A 21,335-nucleotide genomic window follows, 5' to 3' on the forward strand; every position below is an offset into this window, starting at 1 on the left:
ACCTAGGGACACTCATCCACTGAGCTACATCCCCAGCCCTTTTCTGTATTTTATTTAGAGACAGAGTCTCACTAAATTGCTGAGGCTGGCTTTGAACTCCTGATCCTCCTTCCTCCACCTCCCAAGCAGCTGGGATTACAGGCATGTGCCACCATGCTCTGCTTTTACCAAGGATTTGAAGTCCCTAACATATGAACAATGGAAGTTACTGAGGTTTTATAGGAGTCATTAATAAGTGTCTTCTTATTGCTGCCTTACAATTATACATAATGGTGAGATTCATTGTCACATATCTGTACATGAACACAATATTACAGTATAGTTTTATCAATTTCGTTCCCCTAAGGAGTGCCTTTCTTACTAGGATAAGTAATCATAAGAAAAGGAACCATTAAACACCCTCAACCAACCAAATAGGACAAGCTTTTCACTTTACCTCACTGTGTACACAGCACCTGTGGTCAGACAGATCTCTGTGGTAAAGTTTTTTTGTACTAGTTGGGATCTGATCTTCTCTAAAGAGGAATGGAATTGACTCTTGGAGAAGAGATATTTCACTGTGCTTTGGGAAAAGACAAGTCATGCCCTTTCACCTTCTCATCATTTAATTCCTTCCACTTCGGCCTCTTCTATCATCTCTCCTTCCCCTGCTCCTGCAGATCTCAAATGTACTTCTCACCCATTTCTATTTTTATTTCAGTTTGCACTATCACAACACAGGACATCTGTAAGTTAAGTTAAGAGGTGTTAGTTAAAATAGAGTGTGAGTGAGAAAGAGGAAAGAAAAGAAAGGGAAAGAAAGATTTCTATTTCTTCTAGGTGTTTCCCATTCTTGGAGTCCCTGGGCAAGTTAGTAGTCATTCATTTCATTTATTTATTTACTCTCATACCAGCTTATCTTAAAATGGGGATTTAATTGGAATACTCATAAAATATACTGAGGTAACAAAAATTAGAAGACAGATGAGACAAAGGAACAAAAGACAAAAATAGAATCAGGAATGTGGCTAATAAAAAATGCATGCCAAGTCTTATACCCTTAAGAAAGAAGGCCACAAATTCAGCTCTGAAGTTTCTAGTGAAGCAAAACTATAAGCACCATGAGTGTCTCCCATTCAAATAAATAAATTTTAAAAAAAACTGTTTGGGAAAAACATTCTTGACCTGATACCTACAGGAGAAAGAAATCTCTTCTTCAGGTGGAATGCAATGAACGATGTCTCAGTGATGTCTGTAGAATGGCAAAGTGACAGGTTTCTCAGAACTACTTCTGTAAGATCCCTCAAGGACACCATGAGCGTTTCTCCATAGAGCCATTTATTGTTGGCAATTCCAGGGAAGTGCGGACCCCAGATACTGTCATCTGGCCTGCTATCCACCCACGCACGCTGGCAGCCCACAAATGGACTTTGTTTAACTAGACTGTTCTGTGATTGTTATTACTGTTGTTTTAAAGGAGTGCTCTTAGGAGACACACGTATGCCTCAGCTCCCCACCTTCTACTGATTTTAGTCCAAGCACTTCATACATGTATATTGTGTAACTAGTCCCTAAAGGCATCGCCTTGCTGAACACGTGGGCTGTTCACCTACTCATTAAATAGATTTCTTGAGAACTTTTATTGCCTGATACTGTTCTTCACAAAGGAACAAATAGCATCTTACTTTGAGATACTTAAATTCTAGTGGAAAGGAACAGCAATAGATAATTAAATAAAATTGCAAGGTATATCTGATGGTTAAGTATTACAGAAAATTAATCCAGAAAGTATAAGGAAGTGCCAAAAGGAGGAAATGTTAGAGTGTTAGTAGAAGGTGATGTTTGAGAAATGACCTGAAAAACATGAGGAAACTGTGGATATCTGAGAAACAGCAAGTACAAAGTCCCTAAGGTAGAGAGTGGCCTCCCTTGTTGGAAGAAAAGCACACGAGATAATGTGGCCAGAGCAAAGAGCAATGGGAGTCCATTAGAATGGCAAACATCAAGAATATAAATAACAATAATTACTGACAAGGATCTAGGGGAAGTTACATTTAGGCACTGTTGGTGGGACTGCAAATTAATACAACCACCCTGGAAAGCAGTATGGAGATTCCTCAAAAGACAAGAAATGGAACCATCATGTGACCCAGCTAATCCACTCCTTGGTATTTTATGCAAAATCAGCAAACAATATTGATAGAGGTGCATCAATGTTTATAGCAGTGCAATTCACAATAGCCAAATTACAGAATCAACCTAGGTGCCCATCAATAAATGAATGGATAAGGAAAACGTGGTAAGTATGCACAATGGAGTTCTACTCAGCCACAAAGAAGAATGAAATCATGGCACTTGCTGGTAAATGGGTAGAACTAGAGAACATCATGCCAAGTGAAATAAGCCAGACTCAGAAAGTCAAGGGTCCAGTGTTTTCTCTCATATATTGAAGCTAAACACCCCCCCCAAAAAAAAGGAATTAAAAAGGGGAATCTCACAAAAATAGAAGGGAGATCTTTACAGCAGAAGTAGGGGATCAAGGGGAAGGGAGGAAGGAGAAGAGAGGGCAAAACTAGGGAATGAAATTGACCAAATTATATTAATTGCATGTATGAATATACCACAGTATTCCAATTTCATATATAACTATAATACAGCAATTTTAAAAATACATAAATACAAGGAAGACCAATAGAGTAGAGGAAAGGGGTCAGGGGGAGGAAGAGAGGGAGGGAGTATTACTGGGGATTGAAATGGAGAAAACTTTGTTATATACATTTATGAATGTATCCAAAATGGATCCACCTATTACAAATAACTATAATGTGCTAAAAAATTAAAAAGTACCTCTTTCAGAAGGTAAATGTAAAACAAATACAAACTTGGGAGGTTTGTAAAATTTTACTGGGAGAGGATACATGTAGTTGAAGAGAGCCAAAGGGACACACATGTGACTCTTCAATCTTTAATCACAGTGCTTCTTATTCTTGCTTTCAAAACTCGGTCTTATTTATTTCTTTTGGAATCTGTTTCAAAGTTTATTTTATTGTAATGACTATTAATATATTTTGTTTTTAAAGAAGCAATTAAAGGAATAACCTAAGTTGTTTTTTAAAAAAACTAAAAAGCAGTGGGAGTGGGCTGGGGATGTGGCTCAAGTGGTAGCGTGCTCGCCTGGCATGCGCGGGGCGCTGGGTTCGATCCTCAGCACCACATACAAATAAAATAAAGATGTTGTGTCCACCAAAAACTAAAAAATAAATATTAAAAAATTCTCTCTCTCTCTCTCTCTCTTAAAAAATATTTTAAAAACAAAGCAGTGGGAGTAAAGAAGCTCCACAGGACAAAAAAAAAATGGTAGAAGGCGAAGAAGATCACACTGGACCTGGTAGATTGTTTCAGGTACTGCAGAGGACACCATTGGAGGGTTTTGAGTGGAGAAATGGCCTCGCTTATTTTAGGTATTAAAAGGACTGCTCTGGCTGCTGGGTGCAGTGTGAGGTCTGCTAAGAGACTGTGGCCATCATCTACTAATTTAGGATGATGGCCACAGTACCTAAATATTCTTTTTTTTTTTTCCTTTGGTACTGGGCATTGAATCCAGGGGTGCTTTGCCACTGAGCTATATCCCCAGTGCTTTTTATTTTGAGACAGGGTTGTGCTGTTGTTAAATCACTGAGGCTGTCCTCAAACTTGTGATCCTCCTGCGTTAGCCTCCCAAGTCCCTGGGATTACAAGCATGCACCATCAGGCCTGGCTGAAGTCACTGATTTTTTTTTTTTTTTTTTGATACCAGGTATTGAACCCAAGGGTGCTTAACCACTGGGCCATATCCTCAGCCCCTTTTAAAAAAATATTTTATTTAGACACAGTTGCTTAGGGCCTCACTAAGTTGCTAAGTGGCTTTGAACTTGCAATTCTACTGCCTCAGCTTCCAGAGCTATGCCACCACACCCAGCATGACTACTCTTTAAGAAGTTCTATATAATCATGTTTTCTTGCAGACTCTGTGTTGGTGCTACTAGAAAATAGCAGTTGTGGAGGCAGCTCAGAGAGTGTCCTAGGGTTGAATTGTCCACAGAGCTGAGAGGATGAGCTGAGGGAGCTACCGAGACCAGAGACCATGGAAATAACACACCCCACTAGGCAGAGTGGAGCAGAGAAATCAGGTTCATAGTGCTCTAAAACATGGAAGGAGGGTGAAGAACATCTCCGGGGTGGGGTTGCAGAGCCTGTTGCTGAAGATATGCACATAGCAAATATAAAAAAACTTTTATCTCAGCTTTTCCATTTCAGTTACTCATGGAACACATGGTTCTGAGCAAAGTTATTTCCTCATGAGCCCTCCAAGACAAACTAGCACCTGAAATCAAAAACTGGTTTCCTGAGATTATGATAATCAACTTAAAAGAGATTAAAGGACAAGGAACTGTGAACGTGGTAAGGGCCTGGAGAATAATAGCTCTTTTCTTCTGTCCTGAAGCCAAATGTCTCCAAGTGTGCCAGCTGTTAAGGCAGCTGTATAGGAAGTGCCCCCCCACAGGTGACAGGTGACCCTAGTTTCTGGGCACAGTGTGGAATGGAAGAGAGCCTCAACTCTGCTGCCTCCTGGGTGGCTAACCTGGGACAAGTCACTCCTCCTCATCTCTAAAATGGGAGTTTTCTGAGGACTGGAGGAGATTAATAATGTAAGAAACACAACCAAGTTTACCATAGGAACTCCCTTATTCATAGTGGTTGCTTTGGCTTTGGTGCACAGAGATTAACTGGGACAAGGCCACATCAAGTCCCTCTCCATCTCCAGCACAATTGACTGCTTTGTTTTCTGACTCCTCTCTCCCCAGGGCTGGTTATGAAAGTCTGAATCACTTCTGAGAGCAAGGCCCATGAATCCCACTCCATGACTTAATCAGTTTGTGTCTAAGGCAGGTCAGGTGGGTCCCTGGCCCATTCCTCCTCTGACCAACACTCCTCCATGCACTGCTATTTCCCACATATACCCCAACCAAGGAGAAAGCAGGCAGGCAGAAAAAGCTCCCAAGAGAGGTGTGGCCCCTCTGAGTTCTCAGGAAAACCCAGATGCCTGGAAACTTGATAAAAATAATTGTCTGAGTTTTTCTCTCTGCCAAATTGAAAAAAAAAAAAAAAAGAGTGCAGGTTGCCTGAAAAGTTTCATGTTTCAAGCAAAATAGGAAATGGAAAATTCTTTTGTGGAAGAAAAGGACTTTCCTGGGTATTTAATACACAAAATGAAGCATTTTAGCCTGAAAGAATGTGACTTGCCTAATGTCTAGGAGCAAGGGGAATGAGGTCATCTCCTCCAGTGCAAAGAGACATGCTGGCCTCACTGTGCCAGCTGCAAAGAGGCTTCGGAGCCAAATGACCCAGAGAAGATGCAGAGGCACAGAGAGGAGCTGAGTCACAAGATGGACCCAAGAAGAAAGATGTGTTCATCATTTCTAGCAATCAGAAAAATGCAAATCAAAACTACTCTAAGATATCATCTCACTCCAGTCAGAGTGGCAGTTACCAAGGATACAAATAATAATAAGTGTTGGTGAGGATGTGTGGGTAAAAGGTACACTCATGCATTGCTGGTGGGACTGCAAATTGGTGCAACCACTCTGGAAAGCCATATGGAGATTCCTCAGAAAACTTGGAATGGAACCACCATTTGACCCAGCTATCCCACTCCCCAGTTTATACCCAAAGACTTAAAAATCAGCATACTGCAGAGACTCAGCCACATCAATGTTTATAGCAGTTCAATTCATAATAGCTAAACTATGGAACCAACCTAGATGCCCTTCAACAGATGAATGGATAAAGAAAATATGGTACATATACACAATGTTATATTACTTATCCTTAAAGAAGAATGAAATTATGGCATTTGTAGATAAATAGATGAAACTGGAGAATATCTAAGCTAAGCTAAGTGAAATAAGTCAATCCCAAAAAATCAAAGGCCCAGTGTTTTCTCTGATAAGTTGATCCATAGTGAGGGAGTGAGTAGGGAAAAGTGAAGGAACTTTGGATTGTGCAGAGAGGAGTGAGGGGAGGTGTGTGGCTGTAGGAACGGGAAGGACAGTGGAATGAGATGGACATTATTACCCTATACATATGTATGATTACACTACTGGAGTGACTCAGCACCATGTACAGCCGAGGATTGAGAAGTTATGCCCCATTTGTGTACAATATGTCAAAATGCATTCTATCGTCATGTATAACTAATTAGATCAAATTTAAAAAAAAAAAAAAGTCATGCTATTGACACGTGTGAGCCCAGATCTCTCCTTGAAGTCTCATCACAATGAACCTGTATTGCTTGAAATACTTTACTCTAATCCTTCCACCCCAGGAAGTCATGGTACTTCTGCTCATCCTCTCTATTCAGGTTTCTGTTCAAGGCACCATCACAGGCCACAGAACCAGAGCCCTCTGTTTGGTGCAAGAGAAAAGCTCTACCGCAGTTCTTGGCTTCCTGTCCCCTCCCTTGTCATTCATTACCTAAGATTCAGAATGCAGCAGGACAGGTAAGGGCCTTTGGGGTCACTTCTGCTAGATCTAGGGGTGTGCAGTCTCCTCCCACATACCTTTGAGTAAGGTACTTTGCTCTCCTCCTTGGACATCTCCTCCCATGAGGTTGGTTTTCGCTGTTTCAATCCTAAACACTGTGCTTTCTGTGACCTCACACCCAATTCAAGCACATCTTACCTCATCTCCAATAGCACAGGCTGCATCTCCAGGTGACCTTCCAGCCTGCGCTTGAGAATTCAGAATAAGGAGGAAGCATAAAAGCCATGGAATCTTGCAATGCAGTCAGCAAATTCGGTCCTTTGGTACCAGTATAGGTCCCACAGCACTAGGGAGGCCATTGCCACCACTGTGGGTGGGGTATGACAAGAAATCCTCCTGCCCTTCTGGTCTCCCCCTGGGGTTGTTTGGACCTTAAGTATCCCTCAAAGGTGTTGTGTTAAAGGCTTGGATCCTAGCTGATGGGGCTATTGGGAGGTGGTGGAACCTCTAGGAGTTGGGGCCTAGTGAGAGACAGCTAGGTCACTGCCGTGCACCCTTGAGGGATATTAGAACCTTGGCCTCCCCTCTCTTTTGGCTTCCCAGCCGCCATGTGGTGACTAGTTTCCTCTGCCATGTTCCCCACCATGATGTACTCCCTTGCCATAGGCAATCGTTCCAAGTAACTACAGGTGGAAATCTCTGAAACATTTCTCAGAAATGTTATCACAGTGACAGAAAGCTGATCGACACCTTAGAAGCTACAAAGTCAGTCCCTTCTTCTTTCCCCTCCCAGGGCTGAGGGACATTTGCATGCCTCCCTTTGCTCTTTCTTCCCTCTGCTGAGCTGACCATCTTCAATTCCTCCCATCCAGGCTCAGATGCTTCATTTTCAAGTCCTCTCACCATCCTACTCCCTCTTCCCTAAAGGTGCCCTAAGCTCACAGTGCTTCTCACACTTCAAGGGGCACAAAGCCACCCAGCCTCTAGTTAGTGTTCATTTCTGGATCCCACAGGTCTAGGCTGGAGCCTATGAGTCTGAGTTTCTAATAAGCTCCCAGGGGATGTTGATGCCACTGGTCCACCACTCAAAGTAGTGACTTTCACTGGGGTCGCCTTTCCATCTGGAATCACCTGGAGTTTATTAGAAACAGGACTGTTGCACCCTAAAGCATATCTCCTGCATCAAATCTTGAATTTTTTTTTTTAGTTGTAGTTGGATACAATCTCTTTATTTTAATTATTTTTATGTGGTGCTGAGGATTGAACTCAGTGCCTCACACATGCTAGGCAAGCGCTCTACCACTGAGCCACAACCCCAGCCCCAATCTTGAATTTTAATAAGATCCTCAGATGCATAGGATGCCCCTTGAAGTTGGAAAAACTGGAGCAGAGGGTGGCAACAGGGACTGCCCATTAGAATAACCTACCACTCTAGGTGTGCTGGTGCACACCCATAATCCCAGTGGCTCAGGAGGCTGAGGCAGGAGAATTGCAAGTTCAAAGCCAGTCTCAGCAATTTAGCAAGGCCCTAAGCAACTCAGCAAGACCCTGTCTCTAAATACAGAATGGGACTGGGGATGTAGCTCAGTAGTTAAGTGCCCCTGGGTTCAATCCCCAGTGCCAAAAAATAAAATAAAATAAAATAAAACCCTCAGGAAACTGGAAAACAATTCCAATGTCCAGCAGCACCCCAGACACATGACATCAGGACGTATGAGAAAGACATCAACAGTTTTAAAAAAACCCTCCCCCAGTGATTTCAATGAGCTGAGTCTTAGCATGCAGGCTTTACATTTGAGGGCACTGCCTTAAAGACAGTGACCTCTGACAGGCAGCTCTGTGACCCTGAACTTCAGGAGTCATGGTCACAAGTCCCTTTCACTCTGGCATTGACCCACACTGCTGGCTCCTCAGGCAGGTCAGAATAGTAGTTGGGAGCTCTCTTCTGGAGTTCAGCAGAGCAGGATTTGAATCCTAATTCCTACATCTATTAGCTGTACCCTCTCAGAAAACATACCTGATTTCTCTATACCTCAGTTCCCTGTGTGTAAAATGGAGACAATGTATCTATCTCTCCAAGTCTTCGCGAAGGTTGAATTAAATGAGGAGAAACACAGGCAGTGCTTAGAATAGCGCCAGCCCTATGGAAGTGCTCAATGATGGTTAGTTACCGCTCATTAATATTGATGCTAAAGCTCCGTGGGGTGTGGGTGCCTGCTGTCTGTGCTCTTGCTGAACCACAAGGTCTCACTATCAGCTAAGGTTTACAAGCAATTCTTGTATAATCAGTCCTGGCTGACGATTCTAATACAATCTACAAGGTGGCCAAGTCACAGAAGGACCATTGAGAGTGAATTTTGTGACAATAACTAGTGTTCTATATAGTTTAATGTCACTTGCTGATTCACTAATGATTCAAATAGAAACAATATCATCCGTTCCTGTTTCAGTGTATTTTCAGTAAAACAATCCCACCCTCATCCAAGGTTTTGTTTTCCCTGTGAGTTACTCAAGGTCAACCAGGTCTGAAAATATTAAGTGGAAAATTCCAGAAATAAACAAGTCTTAAGTTTGAAATCAATTTTATTCTAGTATGTTGTTGTTGTTGTTCCATTTTATTATTAGTTATTGCTGGTGATCTCTTACCATGTCTAACTTATAAATTAAACTTTATCGTATATTTGCACAGGAAAAACAACATAGTGTATGTGGGGCTCAGGCATTCTGTTGGGAGTCTTGGAATGTATCCCTCATGAGTTAATAATCATCTATTTAACAATGCTCATTAATTATCTATCTATCTCTTCTAGGTATTAGAATAGGATTTGTATTCTGAGAGGAATTCAGGGTATAGACAGGGAACTTCTTACCATCAAGGAACATTTTCAATGAGGGAAACCCAAGAATAAAGAACTGCCTGGCCAGGTGCAGTGGCACAAGCCTATAATCCCAGCGGCTAGGGAGGCTGAGGCAGGAGGATTGCGAGTACAAAGCCAGCCTCAGCAATGGCGAGGTGCTTAGCAACTCAGTAAGACCTGTGTCTAAATAAAATACAAATAGGGCTGGGAATGGGGCTCAGTGGTTGAGTGCCTCCAAGTTCAAAAAAAAAAAAAAAAGAAAGAAAGAATGAAAAAGAAAGAAAGAAAGAAAGAAAGAAAGAAAGAAAGAAAGAAAGAAAGAAAGAAAGAAAGAAAGGAGAAAAAAAGAACAGCCTGGAGGCTTTCTTCAAAGAGCCAGCCACCTAACTCCTTGCAGTGGACTCAGAGAACAACAAGGCAGTCTGAGAAAGGCATCTTAGGAGCAGGGTAGAGGACAGTGAGGTGAGAGGGATTTCTCAGGCTGGAACGAGTGAGTGTCACACAAGGATGCTCTTTTCTCATCCTCCCTCTTACCTTCTGCAGCTCTCAAATTTGGGAAAGGCAGACTTAAGAGGACCTGGCCACATGGCAAGGTTCCCACACAGGCCTTCCCTCCTGGGAGCTTTGAGAATATCACAGGTATAGTAGGAAACCTGGCTAGGCCTGGGGTCAAAGGAGCTGGGTACCCAACCTTAGTTTACCCATTCAATGGCCTGAACTAGATTTCCTTGAGATTTCTTTTTCCTATTTGTGAAGTGGGAATGATAATATCTTACTCACTTGGCTGTTATCCAAATTAAATGAGATGCATACTTGAGAGTGTCTGACACATTGAAGACGTCCCTCTAAAATTAGTAACTTTGCTTTCTTCCTCTGAGAATGAGGTTAAATAATACTATCACCGTGTTATAAAAGCTACTTATTTTAGGTAGAAGTGTTTTGTGAACTACAAAGTTCTGCACACATATCAGATCATCCTTATTTAAGATATTTAAAGGAGGGGCAGTGGAAAGTAGGTTCTTAAAACTTTAGCTGATTGCTCCCTCTAGTGACAGATTCTGGGTGCATTTTAGAAAAAGCTGAGATGAAGTTCAACTGAAATGATTTCTGCTTATTGAGTCTTACAAACTAGATAAGTCTACACTCTCTAGCTTTCAGAACACATGCATATGGGGGGACATGGGGGCATTTCACCACCTGCCTATGGTGGAATGAGATGGACATCATTCCCCTAGGTACATGTATGACTGCACATATGGTGCTCCTCTACATCTTGTACAACCAGAGAAAGGAAAAGTTGTGCTGCAGTTGTGTACAATAATCAAAATGCATTCTGATGTCATATATACCTAGTTAAAGTAAATCAATTAATTTTAAAAAGAACACATGCATAAGAGAGACCTGTGACAAAATTTATTTTTCATATCGCCCAGAAATAACGTGTAGATTGAGTGCAGTGGCACACACCTGTATCCCAGCAGTTCAGGAGGCTGAGGCTGGAGGAGCATGAGTTCAAGGCGAGCCTCAGCAACTTAGTGAGGCTGTAAATAACTCAGTGAGATGCTGTCTCTAAATAAAATATTTAAAAGGGGGCTGGGGATGTGGCTCAGTGGTTAAGCGCCCCTGGGTTCAATTCCTGGTACCAAAAAAAAAAAAAAAAAAAGAAAAGAAAGAAAGAAAGAAAGAAAAGAGGTAATGTGGATGTACACAAAAGCATTTTCATGGATAAGTGCTCACTGAGGGATTTAGCGGTCCTCAAGATTTTTACCTTATTTTTTAGAAGATTAGTTAGTAAATTGTCTAGGTTAATTCATTTTATTTTATTCAAAGACCCTAACCCATTAATCAAAGATTTTAATCCATCTGGAACTACTGATGGTAGCTTCTAATGAGTATGGGACAAAAAGTTTCAACACAAAGAGCCATCATGTGAGACGTTTAGGACACTCGAGATCTTAGTTGAGCTTCAAGTCTTTCAGTGGTGTATGTCTGACTTCTGTTAGACATTTCAAGATACTTGGGGAAATGCGGCCTCACCTTCAAGTAGATCAGTATAGGGAGAGGACACGCGCACGCACACTTGTGTGTGTGTGTGTGTGTGTGTGTGTGTGTGAAAATCAAGGATGATAGTTTTGAAATATATCAATTTGCTTGTGTTATTTGCCTTTTCTTTCCCTATTCAGAGAACACATTTGTTTGCCCAAAAGGAAACTAGGATTGCTATGGCAGGAATGCAAGGAGGAGACAGTCCACATTCAGTTGTGAAACCAGAACAGATATCCTGAAAGCACAGAAATCCATCAGGCTGAAACACCAGGCTTCATGGGGTGGGGCTCAGTGGTAGAGCACTTGCCTAGCAACTGAGTCACTCAATTCTGTCCCCAGTCCTACAACAAAACAAAACAAAAATCAGGCTTTGTCATGGGAGAATTTTCTAAATTCCTTCATCTGTCAAGAACACAAACTCAGAGTTTAAACCAATTCATACCCCCATGCCCATGAAAGAACACGATCCCAGTGTGAAGGGGCCCAGGTCATCCTCACCCCAGGAAGGAGGAGGAGCAGAAGGCCATTCCAGAAAGGAAGCACAAACAGAATCCCAACTCTCTTCCACCACAGGAGAAGAGGGGAGGAGAGAGGATAATGGAAGAACATGTGCCCCCTCTCCTTTCTCTTGAGGGGACTGAGGTAGAGAAACTGGCCCAAATGCCCAGATAGGCCTGAGGTAGTGAGGTGGGATGTGAGGAGTGGAAAGGCTGCAGATGTATTGGGTGTGCATTTGATAATCTATGCATGGAGCTGTGATGTGGAAATCATTTCCCCTCAGGATTTTTGAGGCCTCATTTTATTTTTTTTATGTGTGTGTGTGTGTTTATGTTTTAGTTGTAGATGGACACAATACCTTTACTTTGCTTTTATGCGGTGCCAGGGATTGAATCCAGTGCCTCAAGCGCTCTACCACTGAGCCACAACCCTGGCCCCTTCATTCAGTTTTTCCACTTCCAGGGTCACTGTTGAGAAGTCTGGCCCCCACGAGAATCCTTTGTACATGATCCGTTTGTTTCTCACTAGAAACTGTTAGCATTTTCTGTTTATCCCTCCTGTGTGAAATATCAAAATGGTGTGCTTTCACATGAAGTTATTTCACTGGGTATTAGGTGGGCTGTTTCAATCTGGAGACTAGTCTTTCAATTCTGAGGAAATACCTTAAAATAACATAAGAGAATTTTTTTTCCTCCTCAAATCTCTCTTCTGGAATGTTCACCCTCCTTGACTGATCCTTATTCCCCTGTTTCAACCTCTCTACTTTTTTATTCTAACTTCAGAGAGCCTCCTTAACTTCATCTTTTAATCCTTATCCTGAATTGTTTAATTTGGGCCTTTCCTTTCATGCAAGAATTTTTCCTCCAGAGCCTGGCAATTCACAGCTGTCTACTTTTTGAAGAGCAGGACACTGAAAGAATGGTCTTAGTTGATAAAACTGCTCTTCTGGACAGAAGAATACAGCTGATAGAGAAATACAGGATGAAATGATAGTGTTTCTATCATTTTATCATTTACTATTATGATGTTTCCAATAGGATGAACAAAAGTAACCATTGAATAGCAGACGGAATCAATGGTACAGGAAATCACCCCTGGACCTTTGCTGATAGATAACAAGGGAACAGCTGTAACTTCACAGCAGCTAGACCAGACTGCCGCCTCCTTAACCTAGAGGTCGGGGTGCATATCATCACTAAGGGTGAGATTCAAGACATGGTGTATTTCCCCATCTGATGCAAACTGACGAGAATACTTAGTGCAGCCATTAGATGTAATTCTAGCTTGCAGGAGGAGCGAATTGCAAGATAACACAGAAAAGCAATCACACAAAGCCAAAAGGTGGGACACCAAGAGGACAAGTGCTCAAGGTCTTTAACATTCCAGATCAGGGGGAAGAAGTGACAGACTTTTCTAGATCAAAAAAGACTTAAGAAACATAGTCACCAGATGCAACATCTGGCCCTTGATCATATCCTGGATGCAACAAACCAGCTCTGCAGGACATTAGGGATGCCTGGCAGCATTAGATAATATTTTGTGAGAGATGTTAAGAGAAATATTTTGAGATGAAATGTCATAATAATTACAATTTACTTTAAAATATTTCAGCAAAATAAAAATAGATCAAAATGATGATAAAGGTTAAATCTAGGTGAGGGGTATATTGGTATTTATTGTACTAATCTCTTTAGGTTGTCTGTGTTTGACATGATCATATAAACAACAGTTGTTTTAAAGGACTGAGAAGGATGGAGCAGTGTGCCCTGTAAGGGACAGAATGTATCCATCTTGTCTGTCACAGAAAACAGCTCCTAGCACAGAGCCTGGCATACAAGAAGTTGCTCAACAACTATTGCTTAAGTGGTACATGGTGATTTGACCACAGGGAGATAGGGGGATGTTGGCAAGAACAAAAATTCACTGGAGTCGTGAGAGTGGAAAGCAGATTGAGGTGGCTTGAAGGATTAGTGAGAAAGGAGGAAGGAGAATAAACAAGATTGAGCAAAGGCAAGAAGAAACACCCATGTCCATGTGCAGACATTGACATTAACTCTTAGGGGTGTGAAAAAGGAGGAAAACTGGTTGATTGCCAGGTTCAGGCCCCATCCTTCCCTCATTCTTCTTTGTATATTTCCTTCATGGGGGGGGGGGTGTTTGTGGTTTTATATGCCTGTGTCTCTACCTAGAAAGGCAGTTCCTTAAGGATTTATCATTGTGCTCAGCACGTATCACAGTGTCGGGCACAAAGTAGGTGTACAGTAAGTTTAAAGCAAGCTGAGGATGACCCAGAGGGAGAATACGGGTTAGCAGGCATGAGGCACTGGGTTTGATCCCCAGCACGTGAACACACACATACACTTCCAAAATAAGTTTGTGGCACAAATGAAGGAACAAGGTGAATAGTGACTACTTCATTTCTAAAGGAATTTGCTGGAATGCAGAGACTCTTTTAGATGTTAGAGGCTGTAAAACACCCAAACTGGACACAGTTCCTGGAGGTGAATAAAGAAAGCTGGTACGGTGCCTGGTGGAGAAGTGACATGCAGAACAGATCCTCTACACCTCACTGCCCCAAAGAGGAGGAAAAAGTGAAGGAAAATTGGGTGCACACTTATCAGCAAAAACATCATTTCACAGGCAGCCCAGCACCAATTTCCTGCTTATCCTTCTCTCTCTATTGTATAATTCTGAAGGGGGTAAAAATTGATCTGCAGACCAATTCACTCTTCCCATTAGCTTCCATCAGAGACAACTCCTACAGAAACTCTTCCACCCATTATCACATAGAAAGCACCCTTCAGAATATATTTATGGAAACTTTGGAGGCAGCCCAGTGGTGTGGCAGGGTTATGGGTGCTGGGCCAGGCCTCCTCTCAGGGAAGTAAATAAGTAAAATCCTCCTCTGATGAAGTAAATCCCTTCAGCTCCTCATCTGTAAAATGTAATTAATCAACCTTGCTCAGTTTTGTTGTTGTTGTTGTTTGGTTGTTAAATGAAATCATACTTTTCCCAGGGCCTTTGTCTTGTTCCTGCTGTCTGGAAGTATTTTCCAACAGATTCCTGCCTGGCTCCCCTTCCATCTTCACAGGTCTTTGCTTCTATGTCCCCTTCTCAGCAAGGACTTCCTGACCATCCTGCCTTGACTTCCACCTCCTCTCCTGGAACTCCTACTCTGCTTTGCTTTCCTCCAAAAGAGTGACCATCACCCACCCCACCTGGGCTTCACTACCCCTTTGTTTTCTCTCCTGCCCCCACTTCTGCCCAGGTGAAAACCCCATAAGGGCAGATTTTTTTGTCGTTTGGTTCAGATTTGTCTGTTTTGCTCAGATTTGTCTGTTTTGCAGATTTGGTACTGAGTCGGTATTATGGGTGCAGCCTGTTTCTCCTAGGATCGTTCAGCCTCTCTGTTTCAAATTTCTCTGATACTTAGTTTCCTGTTCTAGAAAAAGAGCTGAGCCCACTAATCTCCAAGCGCGCCGCACTGAGGCAGTCTGGTTCTTGCTTCTCTCAGCGAAACAGATTCCTTAGTAGTTCCCATTCTGTCCATGTGGGGGCAGCAAAAGCCAGTGAACCCCAGAGAGCCTGGTGGCCCGGTGTGAGCGATGAAATGAGCAAATATCTTCGCTCTCCTCCCTCTTTCCTCCACATCTTTCAAAGAGGAGTCACACAGTTCAGAGTCAGATCTTTGCTCTATTTGTGGCCCAGCCTAATTTCAAGAAAAGTCACGAGTTTGAAAGTTAAACAAAGCATAGCAATTAGGGATAAAAACAGACCAGAGACCATCTAAACAATCGGATAACCCCCCAAATAAGCTAATTACAATAATTGAGCCCTGAATTTAGCTTCAAATTTCTAGGCATCTTGGCAGGACCAGGATTAGGGAAAGGCAAGTAACGCATTCACCTCCAATGCAGAATGTAAGGAAGGGTCAGTCAGCCCAAATCCACAGTGATTAAGTTAAATAACAGTTCATTGCAATATTACTAAAAACCAAAATCAACAACAATAAAATAATAAAATGTTCAGTTTTTATATAAAATTGCATAAAAACATAATAGGGGCAGACATTTCTCTTTTGTCTCAATTCCAAAATGACACTACGCAGAATTGTTGGATCTGGCCTTTAAATAAGATTTGATATTTTGCTCATGCGTTTTTGGTATTAATTTTGATCTTTAAAATATTGCATTAAAATATTAATCTTAATTATGGCATCTTTTTGGTACATCTCTCAGTTTTCCAAGATAAATGCCTCACTTTACTTCACTTTAATCTCATACCTTCCAGGTAACATCAGAATCACTCAAGGGTCCCCCCAAAAAACACCCTTGTCCAATACACCTAGAATGTTCTGGGGTAAAGTTGCAGACAGACTGTGAACAGGCAGGTGCCCTTCTGTCCCTCCGTGTGGCTGGTACACCTTGGATCCTACCCTACTTTGATGCCAGCCACTAGGTCCTTCTCAATGAAGTGCTCCGGGCACCTCTATCTACTGATCACAACTGACAGATGAGATTAAAAATCACTTTTTAAATTTTATTTTATTATGCTAAAAACCCAGAACATGAAATCTACCTTCTTAACAGATGTTTATGTGTGCAATCCATGACTGTTGACTCTAGGTACAATGTCATATTGGAGATCTCTAGAGCTTATTCATCTTGCTTAAATATAAATCTTACACATAAAGCCCTGCAAAATTATCTCTAAAGGGGAAAGTTAGCATCACATTTTAGGAATGAGGAGGCAGCAAAGGCCAGTGGAAGTTCCAGGTCCAAAGTTCATTTTAGGCTGACAAAAGATACAAAGTTGTGGGTAGGGCTATAAGTTGAAAGAATGAGAAACCAAAGCTCTAGACCAGGACTGTCTGATAGAACTTCCTGTGGTCATAGAAATGTTCCATATTTGCACAGGATGATACCGCAGCCTCTAACCATATGTGACTAGTGAGAGCTTGACATGTGGCTAGTGCAACTGATGAATTGAATTTTCAAATTTATTTAACTCTGATTGATTTATATTTTAGTTTAAATGGCCATGTGTTTCCTTTTGGCAAGCACTGACGTTTTATAGTGATTCACCAAAATGACTAACATAAAGAAAAACAGGAGAGGTGCTTGTTATATGTTCTCTGAGCCTTTTAGAGAGCAAATTGTTCCTTTGGCCACATGCATACAGATATACAAGAAAAGTGATATTGTAGACATTCAGGAATGGGTGATTTTTTTTTTTTAAGGAATGCCCCACAACTGTTTCATGGCAAAACTAGAGTCTACAATGGTATCCCTCATGCTGTTAGCATTGTAAACAAACACAGTAAGGGCAAGATTTCTGCCAAGAGGACTAGAGTGCATATTGAGAATATTAACCACTCTAAGAGCTAACTTCCTAAAATCTGTGAAGGAAAATTATCAGGGGTGGGGGAGGAAGCCAGAGAAATGGATCCTTGCTTCACACAGAGAAGCACACTTCATGAGAACCAATGGAAAGGAGCCCAAACTGATGGAACCTATTCCCTATGAGTTCATGGCATCATAAGTATAAAAATAAATAAATAGCCTCTGGATTAGGGAGGAAAAATAAAGGCCACCCATGACTACTGTCTGTAGACAGGGTAGCCCTAGATCCGCAATGCTCAAATTGTACCTAATGTTGGGATCATCTGCAGGACTTGTTGAAACAGACTGCTGAGTCCTTCATCAGAGCCTCTCTCTGTCTAGGAGGTCTGGGCTGGCACTGAGAGTTTACATTTCTAACAAGCTCCCAAGTGATCATGGCACTACTGCTGGTCTTGGGACACTTGGAGAACCATTCATCTAGACACTCTTCTGACACCAAAGAGCAGTGGGACATTGGACAAATCACTTTATGTTTCAGGTGCTGGTTTTCTTATCTTGAAACAAAATGGCTTCAGAGACATAGATATGGATTCAACTCTCTTCTCCACCATTAATTGTTTGTCCTTGAATAACTGTTTAACCTCTCTCTGTTCTAGCTGCAAATTGAAAATAACAGTACATACCAAATAGGCTAAATGCAAACATTAAATGTGATTACATGCCATTTAATGTGTTTGTGAGGGTCATTTCCTGCCTCAAAAGTGTATTGAATGAGATTGTAAATGTGAACATATGGGCTAGGGATATAGCTCAGTTGATAGAATACTTGCCTCACATGCACAAGGCCCTCGGTTCAAACCCCAGCATCCCACCCCAAAAGAGTGAACATGTAACTTGCAATACATCTAGAAATAGATATTTTTACAACAAATTCTATCAAGTTTCCCCAGTGCCAGCAAATTGGTTATTATTGTGATGACAAATTACCCCAAAATTGAGTGACTTAAAACAAATATTTATTATCTCAGTGTCTGTGGGTCAGAAATGTGGTCAGAATGTGCACAGAATCTGTGACTCAGTTTCCCCCATCATAGTGAAAGTCCTGGATCTGCAGCTCATCAGAAGGGGCAGAAGGCCCACTGCTTTTCCCTTTTTCTTTTTCTTTTCTAAAAATTTTTACTTGTTCTTTTTAGTTATACATGACAGTAGAATATATTCTGACATATTATACATACATAGAGTATAGCTTCCTATTCTTACAGTTGAACATGATGTGGAGTTACAATGATCATGTATTCATATATGAACATAGGAAAATTATATTTGATTCATTCTACTGTCTCCCTTTTTCTTTTGTTTTTTAATTTGGGTAACAAGTACATGAAATTACCACGTTGGCTATTTTTGAGTGTACAGTTAAATGACATTAAGTACATGCACATTGTTGTAAAACCACACCCATCTCAGAATGTTTTCATCTTCCCCACTCGAAACTCCAACCTCATTAAACACTAACTCCCCATATCTCCCTTCCCATCCCCTAGAAACTGCCACAATCCTCTCTGTCTCTTCAAATTTTGCTACCCTAGGTACTTCATATAAGTAGAATCACAATATTTGTCCTTTTGTGATGGACTTCTTTCACATAGCATAATGGCCACAAAGTTTTCCATGTTGTACCCAGATCAAAATTCCCTTCCCCCCCACACAGTACTGGGGATTGAACCCAGGGGTAACTTAACCACTGAGCCACTTCCTCAGCCCTTTTTATTATTTTTTTGAGACAGGTCTCTCTAAGTTGCTCCACTGGCCTCAAACTCACCTTCCTCCTGCTTCAGCCTCCTGAGTACTTGTGACTACAGACATATGCATGGTGCCCAGGTAGAATGCCTTCCTTTTTAATGATCTTGTATGTACATACCACATTTTATTTATCTGTTCACCAGTTAATGAACCTTTGACTATTGCAAATAATGGTGTTATGAACATGTGTGTACATATATGTTTGAGTCCCTGCTTTCAATTCCTTTTGTGGGTAGAGATCCATTTCTAAGCTCACTCACGTAATTGTTGGAAAGTGTCAATTCCTCTTGGGCTGTTGAACCAAGGGCTTCAGTCCCTTGCCACAGCATATGCCCCCCCCCCCAGAGATTGCTTACAAAATGGCAATTTGCATCCAGTAATGCCAGGAATGACAAAAAGTGAAAACAAGAATCAAGCCACTATCTTTGTATAACCTAGTCGCAGAAGTGACACACCATCACTTCTGCCATTTTCTCCATGAGAAGCAAATCTAGCACATCCTCCAGATTACACAGATGATGAATAGCAGAAGGGAGCCCATTGGGAGACATTCTAGAGATTGCCAGGATCCTGACTGTAATAGTTAGGTGGGTCTGTGGCATAGGGTCTATATAAAAGGATATCTAGAAAGGCCCTTGAATTTTGGATTCAAAGTAATATGTATGACAAAATTCTGAAACTAACTGCACCAAAAACCCAGAATGAGAATATAATCTACCATACATTTTATTTTTTTATTTTTTTTTAATATTTATTTTTTAGTTTTTTCAGCGGACACAACATCTTTGTATGTGGTGCTGAGGATGGAACCCGGGCCGCTCGCATGCCAGACGAGCTTGAGCCACATCCCCAGCCCTACCATACATTTTAATAGGTATAATTCTGCACAGGTAATACCACTATTCAGTGGGACTGCCAGTTTTTTTTAAGGGCTGATGTAGCTACAAGCTGACAACACACACACCTGTCAGTCCAACAAGGCCCTACAGCCTCCTCCAGTTTGTATTGGCTGGCCATTTGAGCCTCAGTACCACCTGTTCTGGCTGTCATTTCCCAAATTGAGCTCTGGGTTCTACACCCCTATCTCTGTCCATATGAGCCCTTGCCCCTCCTGATTGGGGCCTACCTTTACCCCACAGCTGACCCCACTGGATGCTCTATTTATGAAACTAACTAGCCCAGCTCTTTCCCATATTCAGGGATTGCTACAATCTGGTCCAGACTGTTTCTCTTCACCCAGGCCCTACTGCTTTCCTATGTCTCAGATGGGGATATCACTTTCTTGGAGATAAGATCACTTCCAAGATGTGGTTCCAGCAGATAATGGAAACTTTTGGACCAAAATATGGACCCCATATACTTTTTATGTCACATCACTGATTATCTCCCCTCCCACACTCCACTTTTCACTATTTGATGCTAATATTGCATAAACTAGCATTTTGAAAAATCACAAATCAGTTCTCTTTTTTTTTTATATTTATTTTTTCATTTTCGGTGGATACAACATCTTTATTTTATTTTTATATGGTGCTGAGGATCAAACCCAGTGCCCCGTGCATGCCATGTGAGCGTGCTACCACTTGAGCAACATCCCCAGCCCCAAAGACTTGTAATTACTTTTTTTTTTTTTTTTTGCCATGCTGGGGATTGAACCCAGAACCTTGTGCATGCAAGGCAAGCACTTTACAACTGAGCTACATCCCCAGCAAAAGGGACTCTTTTTTTGGGCAGTGCTGGGGATTGAACCCAGAGGCTTATGCATGCAAGGCAAGCACTGTACCAACTGAGCTACATCCCCAGCCCAGCCCTCTCTCTTTTAATTATATTCTCCATTGTGCAAATGATTAAGACTCATAGAGATTTAGATTTTTTTTTTTTTTTTTTTTGGTATTGGGGATTGAACTCAAGGGCACTCTGTCACTGAGCCACATCCCCAGCCCTATTTTGTATTTTATTTAAAGACAGGGTCTCAGTGAGTTGCTTAGTGCCTTGCCATTGCTGAGGCTGGCTTTGAACTCACGATCCTCCTGCCTCAGCCTCCTGAGCCACTGGGATTACAAGCATGTGCCATGGCACCCGGCTAAGACTCACATTTAGAGAATCACCCAAGTTACACAGCTAGAAGAGGACTGTGTCAGAAAAACTTTATATACTTACTATTGATATCATGAATGGTGTGTGTGTGTGTGTGTGTTTCCAATTTGAAATCCTTAGGGATAATCACAAATTTGAATGGAGGCTTCTTTCCCGTTCTACCCAATACCACCCATGTCCCAAAGGATGG

This window comes from Spermophilus citellus (assembly GCF_964194105.1).
Source record: "Spermophilus citellus genome assembly, chromosome: 4".
Lineage (NCBI taxonomy): Eukaryota > Metazoa > Chordata > Mammalia > Rodentia > Sciuridae > Spermophilus > Spermophilus citellus.